The sequence below is a fragment of the Hordeum vulgare genome, chromosome 3H (assembly GCF_904849725.1).
Source record: "Hordeum vulgare subsp. vulgare chromosome 3H, MorexV3_pseudomolecules_assembly, whole genome shotgun sequence".
NCBI lineage: Eukaryota > Viridiplantae > Streptophyta > Magnoliopsida > Poales > Poaceae > Hordeum > Hordeum vulgare.
This window is the reverse complement of record NC_058520.1, coordinates 18,975,305-18,991,673: the sequence shown is the minus strand read 5'-3', so window position 1 is coordinate 18,991,673 and position 16,369 is coordinate 18,975,305.

Genomic DNA, 16,369 nt, shown 5'->3' with positions numbered 1-16,369 from the left:
ACAGATCGGTGTCCGGCACGGTGCGCTTCGCTGACGGCTCCACGGTGAAGATCTGCGGCCGTGGTACGGTGGTCTTCGCCGCCGAGACAGGTGATCACAATGCTTTCACCAGGGTGTACTACATCCCTGCACTCAAGAACAGTGTGGTCAGCCTGGGACAGCTCGACGAGAGCTGGTACGACGTGCACATCCGCCGTGGCGTTCTCACCATCCGCGACGACTGCGGGAAGCTCCTCGTCAAGGTACAAGCTGACCTTCACGCCCGTGCATCCCGTTTGCCTAGCTGTGGGTGTGATCTCTGACGTCTGGCGATGGCACGCAAGACTTGGACACCTGCACTTCGACGGCCTTGAGAAGATGGGCAAGAAGAAACTGGTGCACGGGCTCCCGCACATCTCTCACACCGAGGAGCTGTGCGAGGCATGCCTCGCCGGGAACCAGCGGCGCATCCCTCTCCCACGGAAGGCCAAGTACAAAGCATCGACACCACTGGAGCTTGTGCACGGTGATCTGTGCGGCCCCATCACTCCACCGACACCTAGCGGGCGGCGCTATGTGCTCGTCCTGATCGATGATCGCAGTCGGTTCATGTGGATGGAGCTGCTCAAGACGAAGGAAGAAGCCGCACGCGCCATAGTGAAGTTCCAGACTGCAACAGAGGTGGAGTGCGGGCACAAGCTTCGCGTACTCCGTACCGATCGTGGAGGGGAATTCACCTCGGCCACGTTCTACAAACACTGCGAGGAGAGCGGTGTGCAGCGGCACCTGACTGCACCGTACACGCCGCAGCAGAATGGAGTCGTCGAACAGCGCAACCAGACGCTCCTGGGCATGGCAAGGAGCATGCTCAAAGCGAAGCAGGTGCCCAACCAGTTTTGGGGGGAGGCCGTGCTCACCGCTGCGTTCATCCTCAACTGAAGCTTCACGCGGTCCGTCGACGACATGACACCATACGAGGCGTGGTACGGAAGGAAACCTGACGTAAGGTTTCTGCGCATCTTTGGGTGTGTCGTCCATGTCAAGGTGGTCGGGCCTCACCTCCGCAAGCTGGACGACAGAAGCACCCCGATGGTGTTTATCGGCTACGAGATCGGATGCAAGGCGTATCGCATGTACGATCCAGCGACGAACCGATTGCACATGTCCAGACACGTCGTGTTCGACGAAGCAGCGCGCTGGGATTGGGAGGCACCGGGGGAGTCGCCGGTGCGCAGCTCCTTCACCATTGAGCACCCCGTGTACGCCACGGGAGGCGTCACCGCCGAGGCAGCAGCAGCAGAAGGAGCAACGCCAACGCCTGCCTCAGCGGGAGCGTCCGATGCCTCGCCAAACGCAGGGAGCACCGCGCTCGGCACGCCTGCAGCCACGTCGTCGCCCGCGCACGACGAAAGTGCTCCCGCAGCCACACCAGAGGCCACACCGGTGAAATTCGTGTCCTCACCATCGGTGCACCCAGAAATGCTCGACGACGCAGACGGCGGCTCTGCGCCGCGCCGATACCGTCTGATCAAGGACCTGCTCGGCTCAACCTCGACGACATCACAGCGTGCTGACATACCTCCTCCACCGGAGGATGACGGCGATGATGAGGAGCTACATATGGTGACGGGGGAGGAACCAACGTCATTCGACGAAGCCGAGCACGAGGACTGTTGGCGTCGGGCAATGCTCGATGAGTTGCAGTCCATCGACGACAACAACACCTGGACACTCACCACGCTCCCGCCAGATCATCGTGCGATCGGCCTCAAATGGGTGTACAAGTTGAAGAAGGACGAGAACGGGAACGTCGTCAAGCACAAGGCCCGTCTCGTTGCAAAAGGCTACGTGCAACGCGCCGGCGTGGACTTTGAGGAGGTGTTTGCGCCGGTGGCCAGACTGAAGTCCGTGCGGCTCATTCTGGCATTGGCAGCACACCGCGGCTGGCGAGTGCACCACATGGATGTCAAGTCGGCGTTCTTGAACGGCGACCTCGAGGAGGTGGTCTATGTGTCCCAGCCACCTGGGTTCATAGCGGAGGGGCGTGAGCGAGAAGTATACAAGCTGCACAAAGCCCTCTACGGCATGCGGCAAGCTCCAAGGGCGTGGAACGCCAAGTTGGATGCCAGCCTCACATCTCTTGGTTTCACTCGCAGCGTCGCAGAACACGGCGTGTACGCACGGGGAACCGGTGCAGAACTGCTCATCGTCGGGGTGTATGTCGACGACCTGGTGATCACCGGTGCAAGGGAGCAGGAGGTGCTCGGGTTCAAGAAGGAGATGCAGCAACTCTTCTCCATGAGCGACCTGGCCTGCTTCGCTACTACCTCGGCTTGGAGGTGAAGCAGGAGCCTGGTCGTACCACAATCACGCAGACGGCGTACGCACGCAAGCTGCTCGACAAGACTGGGCTCACCGGCTGCTACCCGATACGCACTCCCATGGAGACACGGTGCTCGCTGAAGAGGGAAAGCAAGGAGGCTGCGGTGGATGCCACACTCTACCGCAGCGTGATCGACAGCCTGAGGTACCTTACACACACGCCCGGATATTTCATTCGCCGTGGGTTTCCTAAGCAGGTTCATGGAGGCACCAACAGCGGATCACTATGCAGCAGTGAAGCAGCTTCTTCGATACATAGCCGGTACACTAAGCTATGGCTGCATGTATCGTTACGGCGACGGCGAGTTCCTGACAGGCTTCAGCGACTCTGATCACGCCGGCCACGTGGACACCAAGAAGAGCACTTCAGGCGTGCTGTTCTTCCTTGGAGGAAGCCCTGTCAGCTGGCAATCCCAAAAACAGAAGGTTGTCGCCATCTCATCGTGTGAGGCGGAGTACATCGCGGCAGCTACGGCGGCTTGCCAAGGCATTTGGCGTGCGCGCCTCATCGGCGAGCTGATGAACCAAGCAGCGGCGCCGTTCAGTTTGTTCATCGACAACAAGTCTGCGATCTCTCTCTGCAAGAACCCAGTTCTCCATGATCGCAGCAAGCACATCGACCTACGGTACCACTTCATTCGGGACTATGTTGAGAAGGGATCAGTGGCCGTGGAGTTCATCGGTACGCGGGAGCAGAAGGCAGACATATTGACGAAGCCGTTGGGCCGTGTTCGCTTCGAGGAGCTGCTCGGCAAGATTGGGATTGGCAACGTGAAGATCGTTCGACAGGGTTGAGGGGGAGATTGTTGGCTTAAACCCTGTCTCCCTCCTTACTCTGCACTCTCCTCTTCTTCAGATAAGTGTCGCTAGACACATTCAGTTTCGTCAGAGTCTAGCTAAACGTTTGTTTCTGTTAGCACTTTTCTCTCGCCAGTTGGTTGCGATTTGTGCGCCCTGGCTTAGTCGTAGTAGGCCCAGCTCGAAGCTCGGATCATGGGGATGGACGTGGTCAGTAGTGGAGCGCTTAGCTCGGGCATGATCGGTTGTATCCGTGATGAATAAGAGGAAGAAAAAAACTGAAAAGCTGCAAGGGTTTTAGCAGCACAAAACTTTCTTCGAGTTACACACTGCTTCTCCCTCCCTGCTCTCTCTCTCTCTCTCGGTCGTTAGAGTTTGGGCAACAGCCTGGTCGTAGAAGAACTCGAGCTGCCCCCACGAAGACGAACACCTCAGCGGCGCCGATGATGAAGTACGGCGGCACCTGCCAGAAGATGGGTGAATATTTTCCTGTTGAGTCGCCAAATGATGTCGGCCGTGCTGCACAATGGTACTACGTGATACGTGCAGCCACGAAGATGGATGAATGTTGTTCCTGTTGAGTCGCGCAGAGCAGCGATTTGCAGGTCCTCGTTTACGGATGGATCGATTTTACGTGTAGCAACTAGCCAACTAGCGTCCGTGCAGCAACGCGTTTATGAGGGAAGGATGGATGGATGGATCGCACGCGTTGGACTCATGCATGCGTTCGACCGACCAGCCGTTCCTTGCGTATGACGTCATGCGTGCGCCATGCTCGATCCCCAACGAAATTAATCCCGCGTCGTACTCTTTGTCGGAACTTCACGACAGAAGAGTATCTGTGCGTGGCAACTTTTTTTCTTCTTCAGTGGCACAAGTGGTTTTCGAGCCCCGGGTGAGGTGGTGATTTCAAGGAACTTGATGAATCAGCTCTTTCGCTCAATCTTCTTGAATCCCCATTGCACGAGTTTCATTAGTCCCCTTAGATGCTTCACAGCCCTGTGGATTGGGGGGGGGGGGGGGGGGGGGTTGGTGGTTCGGAGGGGTTTGTTCATCGCAAACCCTTTGTACCAAATGAACTCTTAGGGCTTGTTCTTTTAATCCCCATCACAAGGGGATTAAAGAGGATTGAAGGGGTTTGATATGAATTTTAACTTGCTGGAAATTTAATCTCTTCCAATCTCTTTCAAACCCTTTGAAATTTTATGAAACCGAAAAAGGACTTAGAGAATCCGTGCCTGGGAAATTGACGAGCCATGCAAGAACCTGTTTTTTCTTCGTTGGGCCTCGTCTTCATTTGAAATACAAATCAACCTATGTAGCTCATCACTTAGATTTCTTGGTTTAGTTGATTATGAGCCATGCACGTTTTTAATTTCCTTATGGTGAAAACTCAAGTTTAATTAACAATACCTATTAAAACCTATCGACTTCATGCCAACTTGGTAAACACATTAAATAGAGCTAGCTCCCATGCGATACTCATAGTTGCATATAGTCCACTATATAAATACCGGAGTGTCGCCACACAAGCATCGGAAACACAAGGTATGTATATTTCATAGTCAGTACACAACAATCTATACCTATACTAATTCTAGACTTTTAATAAATTCCCACGTTAATCAAAAATTACGAGCCGTTTATCTGGTGGAACCAAGTTTTTACGGTTCAGATTAACCCATGTAATTTTTTTTTAAATAAATGTAACTAAGAGTGGCTAACGACGACCTCATGAGATTGCACAAACTATATGCACATCAATCCTAAATAGGAAATGAGGCACCGTGAAATGAGCAAAAACCGTGTAGTTAGAAACATGAACGAGAAACAGCTTTCATCGGGTATATTGAGTTGGTTCCTTAGAAATAGGAAACCATATGATAAATCACTATGTGAAGAAATAACACAAAATCAGGAGTGAAAAGGAGTATCAATTTGGCTCTTATGTAGATTATAGATTAATGTATTTTGTACTGAACTTTTACAAACATGTAGAAGACATTTGAGATGTAAATTTGGAAAAAGGAAAGTATTGCTTCTTCTTTTTTCACGGGAAGAAAGTGTTGCTCCTGTATTGGTTAAGAATTGTATGCTTGTGAGAGGTGTATACAGTTTTGTACAACATTATTTAGTTTATTCCTAGGAAATAATATTTACTTCATATTTTATAAGCGACTGCAAAAAGTTCTCCATTTACAAACCACAAGTACATTGCATGGACTCATCAATCGTACTAAACTACAAAATAGAACTAAGAGTAGAGGGAATAATTTTGAGGGGTCGTATCAACAATATTGATCCTTGTATCCCAACACTCTAGTAAACTTAACATTGAAGAGATCATGATTACAAAGGAGCAGGGGCTCCACCACTCATACGATTGATTCAACTTAACTGGATTTTAAAAGTTTTGTAGGTACCTCTTCGAGTCGCCAACAACATATATGGGAAGTCATAATTGAGAACATATTTTGAAGTTATTGTGATATTCACGTCAGGGTGACATCCATACAAGAATTTATCCAAAACTTTGGGTGACATTGATGAACCATGGTCTTGATGATGTCATGGGGTAACTAGGGTTTTATGATGTTGTTCGTAACGTCAATATTTAATGGCACACTACCGGGTCAGTCGACTGAATGTCATGGTGTGATCTTGGCAGGTGATCTTAAGGATGTTGGTCTAGCCCGATGATTTTCTCGAAGAAGACTCGATGGTGAGGGCCTACTGGGACATATCTGTCATGAGCGTACTCGGGGGATCTCACCATCATACATCAATCCTAAATAGGAAAAGTAGGCATTGCTAAGCATTGGTGTCCAACTTCTCCATATGAACTCTGAAGGTTCATATTAGTAAAATATTCTGCCACTTCTTAAGCATTGGTGCCCAATAAATCATTCATGCTTCAACATGAACACCGCTAACATCTTAGCTAAGCAACTCTTCTGCACATGTTGTCTACATGATCTAACATGGTGTTTTCTAGGGCTTCGGGACGGTCCTTCATATTGTTTCCCAAAATAAAAAATCAATGCCTATTTACAAAGTTAAAGTTTTAAATATTTTTAATATTTCTACTTGAAAACTCATACCAAGGTACTAAATTTTGATTCCGTGATTTTGTGTGTGTAAGTGTGTGTGTCCAGTGACTCCTTTCATGTAACTAGGTATTTCATTATGATGATTCTTGGATAATGAATAAAACCTAACTTGGGTACACAATGGTTTTATTGCAACATTTCTAACAATGGTTTATAACCGAAGCTGACAATAATGTCAAATCAACCTTGTTGTTCATCATTAAGATCATCGATGTATTTAAGATTGTTAACCATGTATATGAACCAAACTACTCTAATTTATTAATGCTCAAACTCTGACTTAATTAACAATATATGTTGACGCCAACCGACTGCATGCCAAACTAGTAAATACATTAATTGGAGCTAGCTCCCATGCCATACTCATGGAATCTGTGGCTACATATAGTCCACTATATAAAGATCACAATGTAGCTACACACGCATCAAAAAAATATGGGATGTATATTTCATAGTTAGTACACAAGTGTTAAATCTAATGGTTATCCAACCACTACACCATGAGATTCCATAAACTATACATCCCTCATTCCGGAACATAGTGCGTATTGAATTTTCGAATAGTCAAAAATTACAATCTTTGACCAAGTTTGTAGAGAAATGCATATACATACAGAATACCAAATACATATCACTATAATATTGTACGGAGGGAGAATGCACATCAATCCTAAATAGGAAAAGGAGGCACCGAGAAATGAGGGCAAACCTCATGGTTGGGAAGAAGAGCAAAGTGTTTTGGTGATGCTACGAAAAGGTGGTGTCTTATAATCAGATAGCGGTGAGAATCCATTATGTGAACAAAGAAGACAAAACTTCATTTTGTCTCTTTTGTGTATATTACATAGTGAACATTTACAAATATGTAGAAGGCATCGAGATGTACACTTGACACCAAAAAAAGTATGGCCTCTTTTTTTCATGGGATGGAAAAATATTGCTTTGTATGTTGATGCGAGATGTATATAATTCCTATATTGCATTATGTACTTTCTTATGTAGAAGTGACTGCATTTTTTCGTCAGCAAAGCACGGTTATATTGCATGGACTCACCAATGGAATAAACTACAAAAGATACTAAGAACTAATTTCAAGGGGCCGTCTCAACGATGTAGATCATTGCCTGTCAAAACTCTAGTACACTCAATTGAAGAAACCGTGATTACAAAGGAGCACGGACTTCCAAGCTCGACCTCCAAGCTTCATTTTCCTTAATATTTGTCTAGGTTTGACGGTGCACCAACTACACAAGTGTTCTAAAAGGTTAGCTACTTCTTCCTTTCATCTCTCACTGCTAGTTTAGCTCATTTCAAATGTTCTAGAAGTAGAGTGGTTTGTGGGTTTTAGTGTTGGAGTGTATGTGGGAGTTCTTTTGATTTAGATGCAAAATTTGAGCTTAAATTAACTTCTTAGAGTATGCACATGTGTAGGGTGTCGTCTCGTGCCCGTCCTCACCGTTGTCGATCGTCCGCGCCGATCTCGTCGTCAGCACCACCGTGGTGAGACTCTTGTTCTTATATTCTTTTTAAAAGAAAAAAATTCTTACTTGTATGATTTAGATAGATGCTTGTATAAATTACGTACCTTTTTTTATTATATAGTGCGATGGTTTTGGTATCCGTCCACGTCGGTCCTCGTCCAACCTATGATTCGGACGTGGTATATTTTCTTTTATTACTATTTGTTTCATTTAATTTTATGACGACAATTGTGCCGACCAACGTGACATGGATGTTTTTATCTAGGATGTATGTGAGCCGGAAATTCCAACTGACCCTCTTGTCGAGAGGTTAAATTTAGTTGAAAAATAAAACAATTATTTGAAGAAAAAATTGAAAATAATGGAGGAGAAGAAATGTGGAACTGGAGTTGCATGTTGTCGATGTCGTCGATGATCACAAGATCAAGATGGCTGCAATGCGCTTGAAGATTAGGAATATTAGAAAATATGCCATTGATAAATAGGCTAGTTATTATTATGCTGTTGGGTCAATTTTTACCTTAGTTGCGATTTTGATCGCATTTGTTGTTGCATTTAAATGTTTTACATAGTTGTATGTTGTTTTATGAGAGAACTTTATGCATTTATTTTTGCAATGATAACATTTGATCACTATTGTACTTTGGTTTTAATGTGATGATGAACTTGTATTAATTTGGTTATTTCTCTATTTATGATGTTCCGCAATGGTTTTTTGATATACTTAATTTCATAATACAGATAAACCGTCAATGGATGTATGGTGACCGATGCACTTCGGAGTACATTACGAACCGGGACTAATGCCCGAGTCACACTTAAATTCACACAAAATGGTATCCTCGACCGAGGTTAGCAACATTATCCTTTTCATCTATAATTGATACAAAAATATTGCATGTGTCCATGTGACGGTGCTCATTTTACTATGCATGTATGATGCAGATCGATGCACGGAAGCGATGGATGTACGGCGAACGACGCGGTTTCGGATTTATTGCAGGCCTACATAATTTTATCGATGTGGCTGAGGCAAACAAAGTGGATAATTTTATGCCTTGTCCATGTGTTGACTGTCAAAACATGAGGGAGTACTCTAGCTCGAAAACCATTCAAGGCCACGTGCTTCGCAGAGCTTTCATGCCCAGATTTTCTTGTTGAACCATGCACGGAGAAAGAGGGGTTAGGATGAAAGACAATGAAGAAAAAGATGATGATGACAACTATCCTATGTTCACTAAAGGATATGGTGATACTGCAATGGAAGACAATGAAGAAGAAGAAGGTGAAGAACAACCAGCATCAGATGAGCCCGCTGATAGTCTTGGTCAGGTCATTTCTGATGCAAAGCGAGAATGCGATACAGACAAGGAGAAGCTGAAGTTGGAGGCCATGCTAAAGGATCATAAAAAGTTGTTGTACCCAAATTGCGAATATGGCAGCACAAAGCTCGGTACCACACTGGAACTTTTGAAATGGAAGGCAGAAAGTGGTTTATCTGACAAGGAATTTGAGAAGTTACTGAAAATATTGAAGCCGAAGCTTCCAAAGGATAACGAATTGCCCGAGACTACGTACGAAGCAAAGAAGGCTATCTGCCCTCTTTGATTAGATGTGCAGAAGATACATGCATGCATTAATGACTATATCCTGTACCGCGGTGAGAAGTACGAGAATATGGATAAATGTCCGATATGCACTGCATGTCGGTACAAGATCAGACAAGATGACCCTCGTGATGTTGAGGGCAATGACGAGCCCCCAGGAAGAAGGTTCCTGCTAAGGTTATATGGTATGCTCTTATAATATCACGGTTGAAACGTTTGTTAAGAAACAATGAGCATGACAAGTTGTTGCGATGGCACAAAGAAGAGTTGAGACACCTCGTCGATGGGTCGCAGTGGAGAAAAATCTAGAGAAAGTACAGACGGCATGAATCCTTTTGTGGAGCAGAGCTGCAGTCACAGCACCTGACCCATGACTCTATGTATCTACAACCTTCCTCCTTGGTTGTGCATGAAGCGGAAGTTCATTATGATGCCAGTGCTCATCCATGGACCGAGGCAACCCGACAACGACATTGATGTGTACCTAAGGCCATTAGTTGATGAACTTTTGCAGTTGTGGTCCGAACCAGGTGTACGTGTGTGGGATGAGCACAAACAGCGGGAATTTGACCTACGAGCATTGTTGTTCGTAACCATCAATGATTGGTCTGCTCTTAGTAACATTTCAGTACAGTCAAACAAGGGATACAATGCATGCACACATTGTTTAGATAAGACTAAAGGTACATATTTGGAAAAATCTGTGTGGGATGAGCATAAACAGCGGGAATTTGACCTACAAGCATTGTTGTTCGTAACCATCAATGATTGGCTTGCTCTTAGTAACATTTCAGGACAGTCAAACAAGGGATACAATGCATGCATGCACTGTTTAGATAAGACTGCCGCAAGAAACAGCGCGACGAGGACGCCAAGGCAGCCAAGGGAGGTGCACCACCGCCGATGGCTGCTGCAAACCTCACCGAGGCAGAAGAGGACGGCGGTCCTGGTCTCATGATGGCGTGTGTGGAGGACGTAGACGAGGGCACATGCCACGCGGTCACCCCTGCATCAACACTGGTGACTGCGTCGTGCAACTCTGCGGTGCACAACGGCGGCCAAGTCTTCCTGAACGAAGAGAAGGCCGCCATCACACCCTCCCTCGACGGCGACCAGGGGCGACAGTCGTGGTTCCTCGACACTGGAGCCACGAACCACATGACAGGCTCCCTGGAATCCTTCGCGGAGCTGGACAGATCGGTGTCCGGCACGGTGCGCTTCGCTGACGGCTCCACGGTGAAGATCTGCGGCCGTGGTACGGTGGTCTTCGCCGCCGAGACAGGTGATCACAATGCTTTCACCAGGGTGTACTACATCCCTGCACTCAAGAACAGTGTGGTCAGCCTGGGACAGCTCGACGAGAGCTGGTACGACGTGCACATCCGCCGTGGCATTCTCACCATCCGCGACGACTGCGGGAAGCTCCTCGTCAAGGTACAAGCTGACCTTCACGCCCGTGCATCCCGTTTGCCTAGCTGTGGGTGTGATCTCTGACGCCTGGCGATGGCACGCAAGACTTGGACACCTGCACTTCGACGGCCTTGAGAAGATGGGCAAGAAGAAACTGGTGCACGGGCTCCCGCACATCTCTCACACCGAGGAGCTGTGCGAGGCATGCCTCGCCGGGAACCAGCGGCGCATCCCTCTCCCACGGAAGGCCAAGTACAAAGCATCGACACCACTGGAGCTTGTGCACGGTGATCTGTGCGGCCCCATCACTCCACCGACACCTAGCGGGCGGCGCTATGTGCTCGTCCTGATCGATGATCGCAGTCGGTTCATGTGGGTGGAGCTGCTCAAGACGAAGGAAGAAGCCGCACGCGCCATAGTGAAGTTCCAGACTGCAACAGAGGTGGAGTGCGGGCCCAAGCTTCGCGTACTCCGTACCGATCGTGGAGGGGAGTTCACCTCGGCCACGTTCTACAAACACTGCGAGGAGAGCGGTGTGCAGCGGCACCTGACTGCACCGTACACGCCGCAGCAGAATGGAGTCGTCGAACAGCGCAACCAGACGCTCCTGGGCATGGCAAGGAGCATGCTCAAAGCGAAGCAGGTGCCCAACCAGTTTTGGGGGGAGGCCGTGCTCACCGCTGCGTTCATCCTCAACTGAAGCTTCACGCGGTCCGTCGACGACATGACACCATACGAGGCGTGGTACGGAAGGAAACCTGACGTAAGGTTTCTGCGCATCTTTGGGTGTGTCGTCCATGTCAAGGTGGTCGGGCCTCACCTCCGCAAGCTGGACGACAGAAGCACCCCGATGGTGTTTATCGGCTACGAGATCGGATGCAAGTCGTATCGCATGTACGATCCAGCGACGAACCGATTGCACATGTCCAGACACGTCGTGTTCGACGAAGCAGCGCGCTGGGATTGGGAGGCACCGGGGGAGTCGCCGGTGCGCAGCTCCTTCACCATTGAGCACCCCGTGTACGCCACGGGAGGCGTCACCGCCGAGGCAGCAGCAGCAGAAGGAGCAACGCCAACGCCTGCCTCAGCGGGAGCGTCCGATGCCTCGCCAAACGCAGGGAGCACCGCGCTCGGCACGCCTGCAGCCACGTCGTCGCCCGCGCACGACGAAAGTGCTCCCGCAGCCACACCAGAGGCCACACCGGTGAAATTCGTGTCCTCACCATCGGTGCACCCAGAAATGCTCGACGACGCAGACGGCGGCTCTGCGCCGCGCCGATACCGTCTGATCAAGGACCTGCTCGGCTCAACCTCGACGACATCACAGCGCGCTGACATACCTCCTCCACCGGAGGATGACGGCGATGATGAGGAGCTACATATGGTGACGGGGGAGGAACCAACGTCATTCGACGAAGCCGAGCACGAGGACTGTTGGCGTCGGGCAATGCTCGATGAGTTGCAGTCCATCGACGACAACAACACCTGGACACTCACCACGCTCCCGCCAGATCATCGTGCGATCGGCCTCAAATGGGTGTACAAGTTGAAGAAGGACGAGAACGGGAACGTCGTCAAGCACAAGGCCCGTCTCGTTGCAAAAGGCTACGTGCAACGCGCCGGCGTGGACTTTGAGGAGGTGTTTGCGCCGGTGGCCAGACTGAAGTCCGTGCGGCTCATTCTGGCATTGGCAGCACACCGCGGCTGGCGAGTGCACCACATGGATGTCAAGTCGGCGTTCTTGAACGGCGACCTCGAGGAGGTGGTCTATGTGTCCCAGCCACCTGGGTTCATAGCGGAGGGGCGTGAGCGAGAAGTATACAAGCTGCACAAAGCCCTCTACAGCATGCGGCAAGCTCCAAGGGCGTGGAACGCCAAGTTGGATGCCAGTCTCACATCTCTTGGTTTCACTCGCAGCGTCGCAGAACACGGCGTGTACGCACGGGGAACCGGTGCAGAACTGCTCATCGTCGGGGTGTATGTCGACGACCTGGTGATCACCGGTGCAAGGGAGCAGGAGGTGCTCGGGTTCAAGAAGGAGATGCAGCAACTCTTCTCCATGAGCGACCTGGGCCTGCTTCGCTACTACCTCGGCTTGGAGGTGAAGCAGGAGCCTGGTCGTACCACAATCACGCAGACGGCGTACGCACGCAAGCTGCTCGACAAGACTGGGCTCACCGGCTGCTACTCGATACGCACTCCCATGGAGACACGGTGCTCGCTGAAGAGGGAAAGCAAGGAGGCTGCGGTGGATGCCACACTCTACCGCAGCGTGATCGACAGCCTGAGGTACCTTACACACACGCCCGGATATTTCATTCGCCGTGGGTTTCCTAAGCAGGTTCATGGAGGCACCAACAGCGGATCACTATGCAGCAGTGAAGCAGCTTCTTCGATACATAGCCGGTACACTAAGCTATGGCTGCATGTATCGTTACGGCGACGGCGAGTTCCTGACAGGCTTCAGCGACTCTGATCACGCCGGCCACGTGGACACCAAGAAGAGCACTTCAGGCGTGCTGTTCTTCCTTGGAGGAAGCCCTGTCAGCTGGCAATCCCAAAAACAGAAGGTTGTCGCCATCTCATCGTGTGAGGCGGAGTACATCGCGGCAGCTACGGCGGCTTGCCAAGGCATTTGGCTTGCGCGCCTCATCGGCGAGCTGATGAACCAAGCAGCGGCGCCGTTCAGTTTGTTCATCGACAACAAGTCTGCGATCTCTCTCTGCAAGAACCCAGTTCTCCATGATCGCAGCAAGCACATCGACCTACGGTACCACTTCATTCGGGACTATGTTGAGAAGGGATCGGTGGCCGTGGAGTTCATCGGTACGCGGGAGCAGAAGGCAGACATATTGACGAAGCCTTTGGGCCGTGTTCGCTTCGAGGAGCTGCTCGGCAAGATTGGGATTGGCAACGTGAAGATCGTTCGACACGGTTGAGGGGGAGATTGTTGGCTTAAACCCTGTCTCCCTCCTTACTCTGCACTCTCCTCTTCTTCAGATAAGTGTCGCTAGACACATTCAGTTTCGTCAGAGTCTAGCTAAACGTTTGTTTCTGTTAGCACTTTTCTCTCGCCAGTTGGTTGCGATTTGTGCGCCCTGGCTTAGTCGTAGTAGGCCCAGCTCGAAGCTCGGATCATGGGGATGGACGTGGTCAGTAGTGGAGCGCTTAGCTCGGGCATGATCGGTTGTATCCGTGATGAATAAGAGGAAGAAAAAAACTGAAAAGCTGCAAGGGTTTTAGCAGCACAAAACTTTCTTCGAGTTACACACTGCTTCTCCCTCCCTGCTCTCTCTCTCTCTCTCTCGGTCGTTAGAGTTTGGGCAACAGCCTGGTCGTAGAAGAACTCGAGCTGCCCCCACGAAGACGAACACCTCAGCGGCGCCGATGATGAAGTACGGCGGCACCTGCCAGAAGATGGGTGAATATTTTCCTGTTGAGTCGCCAAATGATGTCGGCCGTGCTGCACAATGGTACTACGTGATACGTGCAGCCACGAAGATGGATGAATGTTGTTCCTGTTGAGTCGCGCAGAGCAGCGATTTGCAGGTCCTCGTTTACGGATGGATCGATTTTACGTGTAGCAACTAGCCAACTAGCGTCCGTGCAGCAACGCGTTTATGAGGGAAGGATGGATGGATGGATCGCACGCGTTGGACTCATGCATGCGTTCGACCGACCAGCCGTTCCTTGCGTATGACGTCATGCGTGCGCCATGCTCGATCCCCAACGAAATTAATCCCGCGTCGTACTCTTTGTCGGAACTTCACGACAGAAGAGTATCTGTGCGTGGCAACTTTTTTTTTCTTCAGTGGCACAAGTGGTTTTCGAGCCCCGGGTGAGGTGGAGATTTCAAGGAACTTGATGAATCAGCTCTTTCGCTCAATCTTCTTGAATCCCCATTGCACGAGTTTCATTAGTACCCTTAGATGCTTCACAGCCCTGTGGATTGGTGGGGGGGGGGGGGGGGGGGGGGGTTGGTGGTTCGGAGGGGTTTGTTCATCGCAAACCCTTTGTACCAAATGAACTCTTAGGGCTTGTTCTTTTAATCCCCATCACAAGGGGATTAAAGAGGATTGAAGGGGTTTGATATGAATTTTAACTTGCTGGAAATTTAATCTCTTCCAATCTCTTTCAAACCCTTTGAAATTCTATGAAACCGAAAAAGGACTTAGAGAATCCGTGCCTGGGAAATTGACGAGCCATGCACGAACCTGTTTTTTCTTCGTTGGGCCTCGTCTTCATTTGAAATACAAATCAACCTATGTAGCTCATCACTTAGATTTCTTGGTTTAGTTGATTATGAGCCATGCACGTTTCTAATTTCCTTATGGTGAAAACTCAAGTTTAATTAACAATACCTATTAAAACCTATCGACTTCATGCCAACTTGGTAAACACATTAAATAGAGCTAGCTCCCATGCGATACTCATAGTTGCATATAGTCCACTATATAAATACCGGAGTGTCGCCACACAAGCATCGGAAACACAAGGTATGTATATTTCATAGTCAGTACACAACAATCTATACCTATACTAATTCTAGACTTTTAATAAATTCCCACGTTAATCAAAAATTACGAGCCGTTTATCTGGTGGAACCAAGTTTTTACGGTTCAGATTAACCCATGTAATTTTTTTTTAAATAAATGTAACTAAGAGTGGCTAACGACGACCTCATGAGATTGCACAAACTATATGCACATCAATCCTAAATAGGAAATGAGGCACCGTGAAATGAGCAAAAACCGTGTAGTTAGAAACATGAACGAGAAACAGCTTTCATCGGGTATATTGAGTTGGTTCCTTAGAAATAGGAAACCATATGATAAATCACTATGTGAAGAAATAACACAAAATCAGGAGTGAAAAGGAGTATCAATTTGGCTCTTATGTAGATTATAGATTAATGTATTTTGTACTGAACTTTTACAAACATGTAGAAGACATTTGAGATGTAAATTTGGAAAAAGGAAAGTATTGCTTCTTCTTTTTTCACGGGAAGAAAGTGTTGCTCCTGTATTGGTTAAGAATTGTATGCTTGTGAGAGGTGTATACAGTTTTGTACAACATTATTTAGTTTATTCCTAGGAAATAATATTTACTTCATATTTTATAAGCGACTGCAAAAAGTTCTCCATTTACAAACCATAAGTACATTGCATGGACTCATCAATGGTACTAAACTACAAAATAGAACTAAGAGTAGAGGGAATAATTTTGAGGGGTCGTATCAACAATATTGATCCTTGTATCCCAACACTCTAGTAAACTTAACATTGAAGAGATCATGATTACAAAGGAGCAGGGGCTCCACCACTCATACGATTGATTCAACTTAACTGGATTTTAAAAGTTTTGTAGGTACCTCTTCGAGTCGCCAACAACATATATGGGAAGTCATAATTGAGAACATATTTTGAAGTTATTGTGATATTCACGTCAGGGTGACATCCATACAAGAATTTATCCAAAACTTTGGGTGACATTGATGAACCATGGTCTTGATGATGTCATGGGGTAACTAGGGTTTTATGATGTTGTTCGTAACGTCAATATTTAATGGCACACTACCGGGTCAGTCGACTGAATGTCATGG